We start from the raw sequence: 10,578 nt of genomic DNA on the forward strand, positions 1-10,578 counted from the left end.
CGTAAAAGGAAATAAATACGGCAGTCTCCATATCCCTCTCACTTGAGTTGTCCTCACTCAGAATCCTAAAGCTGTCCACTAACGGTCCAATTTCTAGCGAAAAATCGTTCAAGCGATCAGAAATTCTGATCGGACGAAAAATCGTTCACTACACCATCAACTAACCAATCATTGCTTCCTATCTATCACGACCACCAAGAAAATCCAAATTTTCGTTTGACGAAAATTCATTCGGGCGACATTTTTTTCACTCGTTCATAATCGATTGTGTCCACCAATGGACATTATTTACAACCAATCCGATCAGAATTTCTGATAGCTCGAACGATTTTTCGCTAGAAATTGGACCGTTAGTGTCCAGCTTAAGGGTCCTTTTACACTATATCAGTTGCTGTCAGTTGTAACTGAAAGGACAACTGATGTGTCCATGTTTCCCTATGGCCTCTTTCGCACTGTGCTATAAAAAAAAAAAAAAACTGAAGCTTTTTTCAGAATGCACATGGAGAAAGAAAAACACATTAAAACAGGGCCGGTTCACACTTGCGGTTTTGCAAAAACCGCACCGGATGTCCGGACCGCACCGGAGCCGGATCGGACCTGAACCGTACGGTTCCTGTCCGGATCCGGTCCGGTTGCATACGGTTTCCGTGCGGTATGAACACGGTTGCGGTCCGGATCCGGATTCTTAAAGAGTAACAACCTGTATAAAAACAAAAAAAAATGTTGGGGTCTGGGAGGTCAGCAGAAGGGGGACCTGTGGAATCAGGCCCTCTGCTGTTTAGCACTCACCTCCACCTCCGACATGCTGCCAACATCTCCGGATCCGGATCCAGCTGTGCTGCTCCACTCCAAAATGCTTGCCCATGTGTCCCCAGCCAATATCGCCGAAAAAATCCGCATAGGAAGTGGGGTAGAACATCCGGATTTTTTGCCAGTGTGTTGTGCGCTCTCCGGTTCTCATTGGTTTCCATTGGCCGGATGGTGCAGTCCGGCTCCGCCCCGGATACGGCTGCCGGAGGAGCCGGACCAAAAAATAGCGCATGTTGGAACGGACACCGGAGTCCGGATCCGGTCCGGCTCCGGTCCGGACGAAACGGACACATGTGAACCCTGGCATAGATTTACATTGCTATGCCGTGCGTCCGTTTCGTCCGGCCAGCATGCGGTGCGGCTCCGGCACGGCTATTCCGGATAGCCACCGCTAATGTGAACCGGGCCTAAAAGGGCCCTAAGTTGCAAGAGTGTGCAGGCCCTGAGAATACTTCAGCAAAGTAGGAGCAAGATGCTATGCACAGGTAGCAGGCTATATACCTTGGAGTGCAACTTACCAATCTTAGTAACCAGTTTAATTTTAGTCTATTAAAAGGCATAACAACATCATTCATATCAAAAGATGGAGAGAGGTACTGGCAAATTAGAGCGGTCTACAGCCGTTTTGTGCAGTCAAAGACTGTGGCGCATCATCAAGACAACCAGCCCCAAAGAGTGTCACCCTTTAAATAGATTCCTACCTGGCAGAAAAACAAAAATGTCACTCCACGTGTCCGCTGTATTGGAGGCCTGGACGCGTCTCCGCCGAAAAGCATTTGGAGCGCACGCCGTGCCATACCCATACAGGGTTTCCTGCTCATGAGGTGCAAAAACCTTACATTTATCCATCAAGGAATGGGTTCCGGGAGCGCATCAAACTCTGGATCCGCTATATTGACGATATCCTAGTGAAGTGGGAGGGTCAACAGGAGGAATTTATGTTGTACACTAATTTAAATAATGTCAACATGGCCTTTACCCACCATCGGGGTGACCAACATCTAGACTTTTAGACTTACATTTATCAGTACTAGAGGGTGTAATAAAACGGCTGTAGACCGCTCTCACGCTCTCTCTTTCCTCATTCTGGCTATTTCCTCTCCTGAAGAGGCTCATAAGCAAATTAGGTCAAATGGCCAATGGTGCATTCACACGGTATCGAGGGGATACGTCGGCGAGTGATTTACACTACTTGTAGCAGCTGGTCTGCCGCTGGGCTCAGAAACAAGCACTGGTGTATAGATCAGAGCCCTGGCAGAAGCAGCCTACCATTGGATTATAAAACACCAATGGATGTCCTCCTTAGCAACACTGAGGATTCTCATTGGTCGAGTGGTGGACCAATGAGAATCCTCCCTGCTGCTACGGATGATTCCCATTGGTCTTTTGCGATCCAATGGAAGCCCTATGCTTGCGGCGGAGCACAAAGAACACAGGTTAGTAGATCCGGAACGGAGGGAGAAAGCAGCCTAGTGAGAACAGGCACAGGGCCATATGCAATTCATTTTCTCCTGAGTTTTCTCCTAGGAGATAATTTTTCATCTTCAATTTAAAATAACTTTTTAGCACTTTAGCACAATTGAAAAAGTACCAAAAAGTAGGTGAAACTGTAAAAGCGGAATACTGTAAAAATTATTTTGAGTATTTGTTTGCTTGCTGGCAGTTTAAAAGGCATTTTATTTACAAATTGTGAAAATATCACCGAGGAGAAAACTCAGGAGAAAAAGTGAATGGCATATGGGCCACAGAGGCTTTCCTCTATCGTTTACCTCTGGGTGTTACAAGCCCTACTCCATAGAGCCAAATTAATCCATGCCATGCACTGATGAGGATCAAACAATGCGAAACAGTCTGTATGCATGTTGGATTATTCTGGCTCTGTACAAATTAACAAGCTGACACATCATTGTATTCCAGCGGTTCTGGAGGTGTGTTTAGCTTCTAAGGGTACAATGGTTAATTTGCATATATTTAGCAGTGATGCATTGTGGGAGACATCTCAAGCTCACTCCAACCTGAATTATCGCAAATTCTTTCTGTTTTAAGAAAGCAAACTTTTGTTTTTCTTAGCATTTTAGTAAGGGGGCTTTTAGGACCATTGTAGCCCCTTTGTAACTCCAATGAGTTCTGGTTCACCATCAGCTTGTTGGTTAATCTGTACATCTTTATTGGTAAGTGTGATTTTTGACCCAAGGTTTGCCTCAGGTTCACTTTAAGTGTAAATGGATGCTATGCTTAACATAAGATCCATTTACACATTTACTTCCTCCCTGCTAAATCATACCATTTTTAACTGAAGTGTGAATCTAGCCTTAGGCTGCTTTCACATTAAGACGTTACAGGCGCACGTTAGTGCCGCCTGTAACGCAGCCCACCGCACAGTAATGAAAAGTCAATGGGCTGTTCACAGTGCCCACATTGCGTTACATTGTAACGCAGCACATCCGTTGAGAGTGCTGCATGCTGTGCGTTATGCGTGGCTAAGCCGCTTTAGACTGTCTGCACATGCTCAGTAGTGTTGGGGAGGAGTGGAGAGCGGCCAGGCACATGGCTAATTAATATTCACTGCACGATGTGACGTGCAGTGTTTACTTCTTGGAGCGGCCGCTTTGTGCGGCGATTGGCCGGGCGGGACCACGTGATGCCGCATGCGTCCAAGAGTGCGCATCATGGCATCACGGACGCCAGAGTGAGCTGCACAACGCGGCTCACTCTGACGTCCACATCAGAGAGCACCAGGCGTTGCGTTAGGGGCACGTTATGTGCCCTATAACGTCCCCTAAACGCAACGTCCTGGTGTGTAAGTAGCCTGAAAGTATTCCTGAAGTGAGAGGGATATGGAGGCTGTCATATTTATATCCTTTTAACCAATACATATACATACTAAGCCTGTTTAGGTCACTAGGTCTCTCACACTGCCACATGTCAGCACGCACACACGTCCACATGCCCGCCCGGCCCCCTGGCCCCTCCTCCTCTTGTCCCAACGGCTGTCCATGGGTCACATGCACAGTAGCGCAAACGCACGCACACAGGGACAGGGGATGCAGAGACACAGGGGAATTATTACTTAGGATAACTAGGTAAACTGTTCCTTTTTCCATCACTGTGAGGCAGGGAACACACTTGTCTTTCAGTTTTCTGTGCCCGTTTTTCTTCGGACGTTTTCTGCACACAGAGTGTGTTTCTATGCAGGAAAACGTGCGCGTTTCTTCACAGCAGCTAATGTCATTGATACAGAAAACTGACAAAATGTGCAGAATGTCTGTTTTTTTTCTGCACGCCAAAAACACATTACAAAGACACTAAAACCAAAAACGTCTCCTGGGGGGCTACTCACCTCGGGAGGGGGAAGCCTCTGGATCCCAATTAGAGTTGAAGAGAAATCGAGAGCCCAATATGGTGTAGTATGTCAAAATTGATTGGATAAATGAAACAGTGAGATGGTAATACTCACAAACACGGGTTACCACCTAGGTAACCACTCATTAGGCAGGTGAGGAGATTAGACCTGTCCTCACTCAGGATTAAGAAGTCGCTCTCTGTAGCTAGGAAGAAAGGGGGTAGATCACCCCTCCACCTGGGGTGGACTCAAATATATTGGTAGGTGAACAGAGGCGCCAGAAGGATAAAAGTACATACAATTTTTAAAAAATTGCTGAGAGGAAGTGGTGGACTCGCCTCCGTTAAAGCAGACACCAAGGACTGTAAATATATAGATATACACATTTATTGAAAATACCCCAAAGATGCAACGCGTTTGGCAGGCACAGCCCACTTCTTCAGGCAATAAGCAGGGGATAAACAACAGCAATTCAGTTATAGCAAGCAGAGCGCCTCTGTCTAATTAGGCTTCCCCCGTCCCACAGGGGTCTCGCTGCAGCCCTCCGAACAGCGGCCCGACAGACCCGACAGCCTGTTCAATATTTACCTTTCCAGGCTCCAGCGGGGGCGCTGTTGCGGCTTTTGTGACGGAGATAGGCGGAAATAGACGATCTCCTTCGGGTCCGCTCTACTGCGCAGGCGACTTGCACCTGCGTAGTAGAGCGGCCCGACGAAGATCGGCTATTTCCACCTATCTCCGTGGGAAGGAGCGGATACTGCGCCTGCGCTGGAGCCAAAAGGTAAATATTTACGCCGCCGCCGCTCGGGGAGGATTTTTGGCCGCCGTCGTGGGACCGATGAGGACAGGGGAAGCTTTAATAGGGTCCGGAGGCTTCCCCCACCTGAGGCGAGTACCCCCCAGAGGAGTTTTTTTCGTTACAGATTTTCTTTAGGTGTGAACTAGCCCATTGATTAACATGAGCTCTCACTTTTTCTGTGCAGAAAAAGCGTACGAAAACTGTCAAGTGTGTTCCCTGCCTCAAGGGTTAACGTCCAGCACTCAGAGTGGCAGGTTTTTTTTTTTTACCTCCAGTGTCAGAGAGACAATACTGAGTAAAGGGAATAGTAAAAAAGAAAAAAAAAAAAAAAGGCCAAAAGTTCAAGATGGGGGTTGTAAAACAGCTAACACAGTCATCAGCAAACACTGGTCAGCTGAGCTTTTAATCTTTCTTTAAAGGTTACATCTGGTATTTTTTGGATTTTCTTACCTGTAGTTTCCTCCAGCCCCTAGAAGCCTGTGTGTCCCTCGCAGCAGCTCCACTCTCAGGCAGTATCCCAGGGTCCCCTCTGTAGCAGCCACCAACCCAGCCAGTTTGGTGTCTTCTGCGCATGCAATAGCACGCAGCCCCGCCGCTCACGGTCCCGTGGCCACGTGATCGCGCACTCGCACAGAGGTTACCGAAAGGCTGCTAAGGAAGGCACCCCGGGAGATAGTCAGAGTGGAGCTGAGGCGAGGGACACATAGGCTTCTAGGGGCTGGAGGAAGCTCCAGTTATAGTGTACCTGAGCCAAAGCTTCAGGTTCCTATTGAGGCTTCCCTCTGTATTCTAATGTCCCCTGTTGCTGAGCGTAGCCGCTCGAAAGATTAGCGAAAAGGCATTGTCGCTAATCAGATCATAGCCACGCACCTACCTTCTCTTCCTTATTAATGGCTGCCCAATAGCCGACTGAGCCCGCCCATGCATGCGCAGTGAGCCAGAGCCACGGGCCCCATGCTGCTGCACATAAGCAGGTGGGCTCCTGCGGCCACAGCGCGGCAATTAATAAGGAAGTGGAGCTGCGTGGCCACGATGTGGAGGGGGAACGTGCTCTGCAAATAGGGGCTGCTGACAAGGGAGGGAAGCCTCAATAGGATCCTGAGGCTTGCTTCTCTTTGGGGTAAGAACTTGTTTTGAACCCCAGCTCCGGTTCACTTTAAAGGGAACCTAAACTGAGAAGGATATGAATTTTTCCTATTAAAATAATACCAGTTGCCTGACTCTCCTGCTGATCCTGTGTCTCTAATACTTTTAGCCACAGCCCCTCAACAAGCATGCAGATCAGGTGCTCTGACTGAAGACTGGATTAGCTGCATGCTTGTTTCAGATGTGTGATTCAGCCACTACTACAGCCAAAGACATCAGCAGGACTGCCAGGCAACTTGTATTGTTTAAAAGGAAACATCCATATCCCTCTCAGTTTAGGTTCCCTTTAAGTAAATCTGTCTTTATTAAAATTTTCAGTAGTTCTCCAAATCACAGTATCCTCTTACAGCACAAAGCGTTGTGTGGACGTAGTTTACAACAATCTATTGGAAACCTAGCAGCAGTACAAGTGGGTGCCGTCCACCTAATCACGTAAGCTAAATTTCCCTGAGGTTTCTTGCTGGGTTCCCTAAGAAGACTAGTGCCAACTTTTGTACCACTCACCTCAAACCAGCCCTATCAATGACTCCAGACATGCACAGTATGCACCCCAATTCACAAAGTTCCTGCTGAGTCCACTAAAGTAGACTTTAATTAAGACTTAGCTCCATTTTGCAGCAGATCTGCCAAAGCTTTCCTTGCACTGGTTGCAATAATTCTGCCCCCCTAGATCAGCTCTATGGTCCACTTGTGTACCTGTTTAGCTCTTTCCACTGATTCTGATAAACATGCCCCAATGGATGAAACACAATCCCCTCTGCACCATAAAACACTGCATGCACTGAAACTTCCACATACATAATACAACCTTGTCTTATTCAAGCCCATCCCCAATGTGATACATTCCACAGCACAAAGCAATGTTGACACTGGGCTGTCAGTATCAGCAGCAGATCAGGCACTGATCCCCCGCATAATGGAAAGTAACTACCGACTCACCACCTACAACTTCACCCAGCAGCAGCAGACACTTCCCAGCAGAGCAATGTCCCAAGACTACATTCCCATCTTGCGTCCCTTCGCAGATCAACAGCAAAGGATGCTGGGAAATGGAGTACACACAGGCACTATAGTGTCACAATGCTGGTAGAGGGAATCCCAGCAGTTACATTGTATCATCAGGGTTGCAATGAAACAGGCAGGTGGCGCTGTTCTCCCCACACAAAGCAATCAGCCGTTCTGAGATGATAAATGATCCAAATGTGTCAGTGCGAGGAAGGAGCGCTGTTATCCCCGCAATGCCTGTCGCTTGGACCCCTCTGTGCCTCTCCTCCTTACCTTGCCAGGCTTATTGTATAAGCCAGCCGCGTCCACCGTAACAGCCGGATGTTGTGAAGCCTCTCATCCCACTATCGCAACCACTGATCACTTCCTAGAGGAGGAGCAGCAGCGACTGCTCTTCCTCTGTAGGTCACTAGGGGGCGCTGGAAGCTGCTGCTGGCGTTCCAAGCTAAATACTGCAAGTTTGCAAATGAGGTTATAAAGCTTGATGTATTGTTTTATCAGTTATTTCTTTTCTTTTTTTTTTTAAATCATATTATATAGCTTCCAACTGTCCCTCTCTTCTACTAATTTGTCCCTCTTTCAGGGCTTTGTCCCTCTTTCTATGTAAATATATATATTTCTCTACTAAAAAATGTGTGATTGACTCTAAACTTTATTCCCATCTTTTAAATTGATTGTTGATTACTAATTTTAAAATGTTAATATGAAGGAAAATGAACCAGGATAGAAAGGACCAGTGTGGTTTGAATTATAAAACAACTTATTTTTCTTTTGAAATCTTTATGGTATGCATGACTAGGGGTGTGATGGGGGCGTGGCCAGGGGGTGTGGCAGGGGTGTGGCTTAAGTGTCCCTTTTTCTCATTTCAAAAAGTTAAGAGGTATAATTAGAGATGGCCCGAGCGGTTCCCCCCCCCCCCCCTTATAAAAGGCAGGCAGCGTCAGGCTTATCACTCACTCGTGTACCTGCAGTAATTAGAGAAGGGAGAGCTGCTGTGCAGAGAACTATAGGGAAAGCTTAGGTAGGCTCTTGAAGCTTCTTAGCTTGCTCCTTGCTGATTCTTATTGCTAAAAAAGCACCCCTCAACAGCTCTTTTGAGAGCTAATCTTGTTCTTGTGATTTTTTTTATTATTTTTTTTGTGGCCCACTTGCATTATATACAGCCCTGTCAGTCAGTCGCAGCTGGCCTTTGGCCCCTTGGTGGTATAATTACTACTGTGCCAGGTTCACATTATAATACCCATCACTGCATATACCTACCTGTTCACTTCAGTGCACCCACCTACCTATGTGAGTGCACACAGTGTCACTGTGCCTGCCTGGTACCTGTCTGTGTGTGACAGGTGCACATTATAATACCCATCACTGCATATACCTACCTGTTGTTCACAGTGCACCCACCTACCTACGTGAGCGCATGCAGTGTCACTGTGCCTGTCCAGTAGGTGTCTGTGTGTGACAGGTGCATATTGTAATACCCATCACTGCATATACCTACCTGTTGTGTTCATTGCACCCACCTACCTACGTGAGCGCATGCAGTGTGATATACCACTCCGTGCATACCTGTTAACTGCATCTGTGTGACTGCACATTGTATTAGTCAAGTCAGTGCATACCTTTCACTTCATACCCCCCAATATGGACAAAACAAAAGGCAGAGGCAGGCCACCTGGCAGGTCTGTTCGAGGTCGCGCTGTCGTGATTTTGTGTGGCCCTTGACCAAAGTACAGTGTTCAGAAGAAGGCACGTGCCATCAACCCCCAATATTGTCAGGACGTAGTTGACTATTTAACACAGAACACCTCATCTTTCTCAGCTTCCGCACGGAAGCGTGACATATCTTCCTCCTCTTGCTCTGATTCTGGCACCCCACTTAACACTCAGTCGGCTGCCACCACCAAAGTGCCATCACTCCAGGGCTCAGCGGTGTGGATATTTTTTGTGTGTCTGCCTTAAGTGAGAGCAATGCCATCTGTACTCTCTGCCACCGAAAATTGAGCCGTGGAAAGACCAAGACCCACGTAGGGACAACTACCTTACGAATTTTTCTCAAAAAAAGGCGATACCTAAACTGTACCGTGATGTTGAAAGGCAATTGGTGACATCTCTGGCACACAGCTTTGGGTCAAGGGTCCATCTGACCACGGATGCCTGGTCTGCAAAGCACGCTGAGGCCTGCCCGAAGACCACAGCATCTCTGCCTTCACGCCATGTGACTGCCTGCCCCATGACTAAGTCGCTCCCCACACAGCATCTCTGCCCGCAGGCCGGTTGACTGCCTTCTCCGCCACCACCACCAACAGGGTCCAGTACCCCAGGTAAATTCCTGAATTTTTAAGGCCGCTGCTAGCAGCGACCGCTATAATAATTTTTCTAGTTTACATGCCTGCCTAAGTGTACATGCCTGCCTAATTTTTCTGGCTGCACTGCAGCTGCAACAACAAAACAAAAGGCATGTACATGTGCCAATTCCCCTTCATAATCATTACCTTGCCGCGGTGAAGGGGCTTGCGTATCACAATGAACCAATGACCACCGGCTACATGAGTGTCTTGGGGGGGGGCACACCCGAGATAATAAGGTCGTTGCTTCATTGTGGACAGACCAAATTTGATCAGCTGGACAGTCACTGTTGTTCTATCACTGACATTGAGCTACCACAGCCCGGCGAGTTCTGGAATAGATGGTCCTGTAACGTCGGCATGTTTGCATAAATTTGAAGTGGCAGTTACCCGGGTGAGAGGGGTCCTGTGAAATCTTGGAAGCCCTCAACCCCAGTCTCGCTGTGTGGAGAAGGTCCAGAGGTGGTAGGGGCAATCCTATGATCTTTTCTGCGGTGTTAATTACCCTTTGGAGTTTGTACTTGTCCTTAGCGGATGCCCCAGCATACCATACAATGACTGAGGAGCAGAGTATTGATTCCGTGGTAGCGGTGTAAAAGCTGGTCAGCAGTTCGCGTGGCATACCGAATTTCTTCCATTGACGCAAAAAGAATAGCCTCTGCTGGGCCTTCTTTTGTATCCTGGAAGTGTTTTGCTCCCACATAAGGTCGTTAGTTATGGTTGTACCGAGGAACCGTACGTCGGACACCCTGGAGACTGCAGTTCCATCAATGAAGACTGGGGGGAGCATGGTGGGATGCTTCCTAAAGTCTACAATGAGCTCAACAGTTTTTGTCGCATTGAGAACGAGCTTGTTACCCTTGCACCAATTGCTGATCCTCTCAATCTCGCTTCGGTAAGTGTGCTCACCTCTGTTGTCGATAAGGCCGATGATAGTGGTGTCGTCTGCGAATTTGATGACTTTGATGGGGTCTGCAGATGAGGTACAGTTGTTGGTGTACAGAGAAAAGAGTAGCGGGGACAGCACACACCCTTGCCGAGCCCCTACGTTGGAGGTTTTTTCATGGGAGGAGCAGTTTCCGAGCATAACCCGCTGCGTTCTGTTGAAGAGAAAGTCATTGGCCCATGCA

The 10,578-nt window shown here is 47.8% G+C and overlaps 1 protein-coding gene across 2 annotated transcripts in view; it reads right to left on the reverse strand.

The window, feature by feature from the left end:
• Window positions 1-7,459, reverse strand: part of ATG4C (autophagy related 4C cysteine peptidase) — a 72,414-nt gene extending 64,955 nt beyond the window's left edge. Inside the window, exon 1 of one of the 2 annotated variants that reach the window (XM_068239334.1) lies at window positions 7,377-7,459. The gene's annotated coding sequence lies outside the window, so the exon portion shown is untranslated. Of the gene's footprint in view, window positions 1-7,037; window positions 7,304-7,376 lie in introns of those variants that run through there. The other variant, XM_068239335.1, reaches the window with a different exon arrangement.
• Between the last annotated feature and the right edge of the window lie 3,119 nt (window positions 7,460-10,578).

Source organism: Hyperolius riggenbachi, chromosome 6, assembly GCF_040937935.1.
Source record: "Hyperolius riggenbachi isolate aHypRig1 chromosome 6, aHypRig1.pri, whole genome shotgun sequence".
NCBI lineage: Eukaryota > Metazoa > Chordata > Amphibia > Anura > Hyperoliidae > Hyperolius > Hyperolius riggenbachi.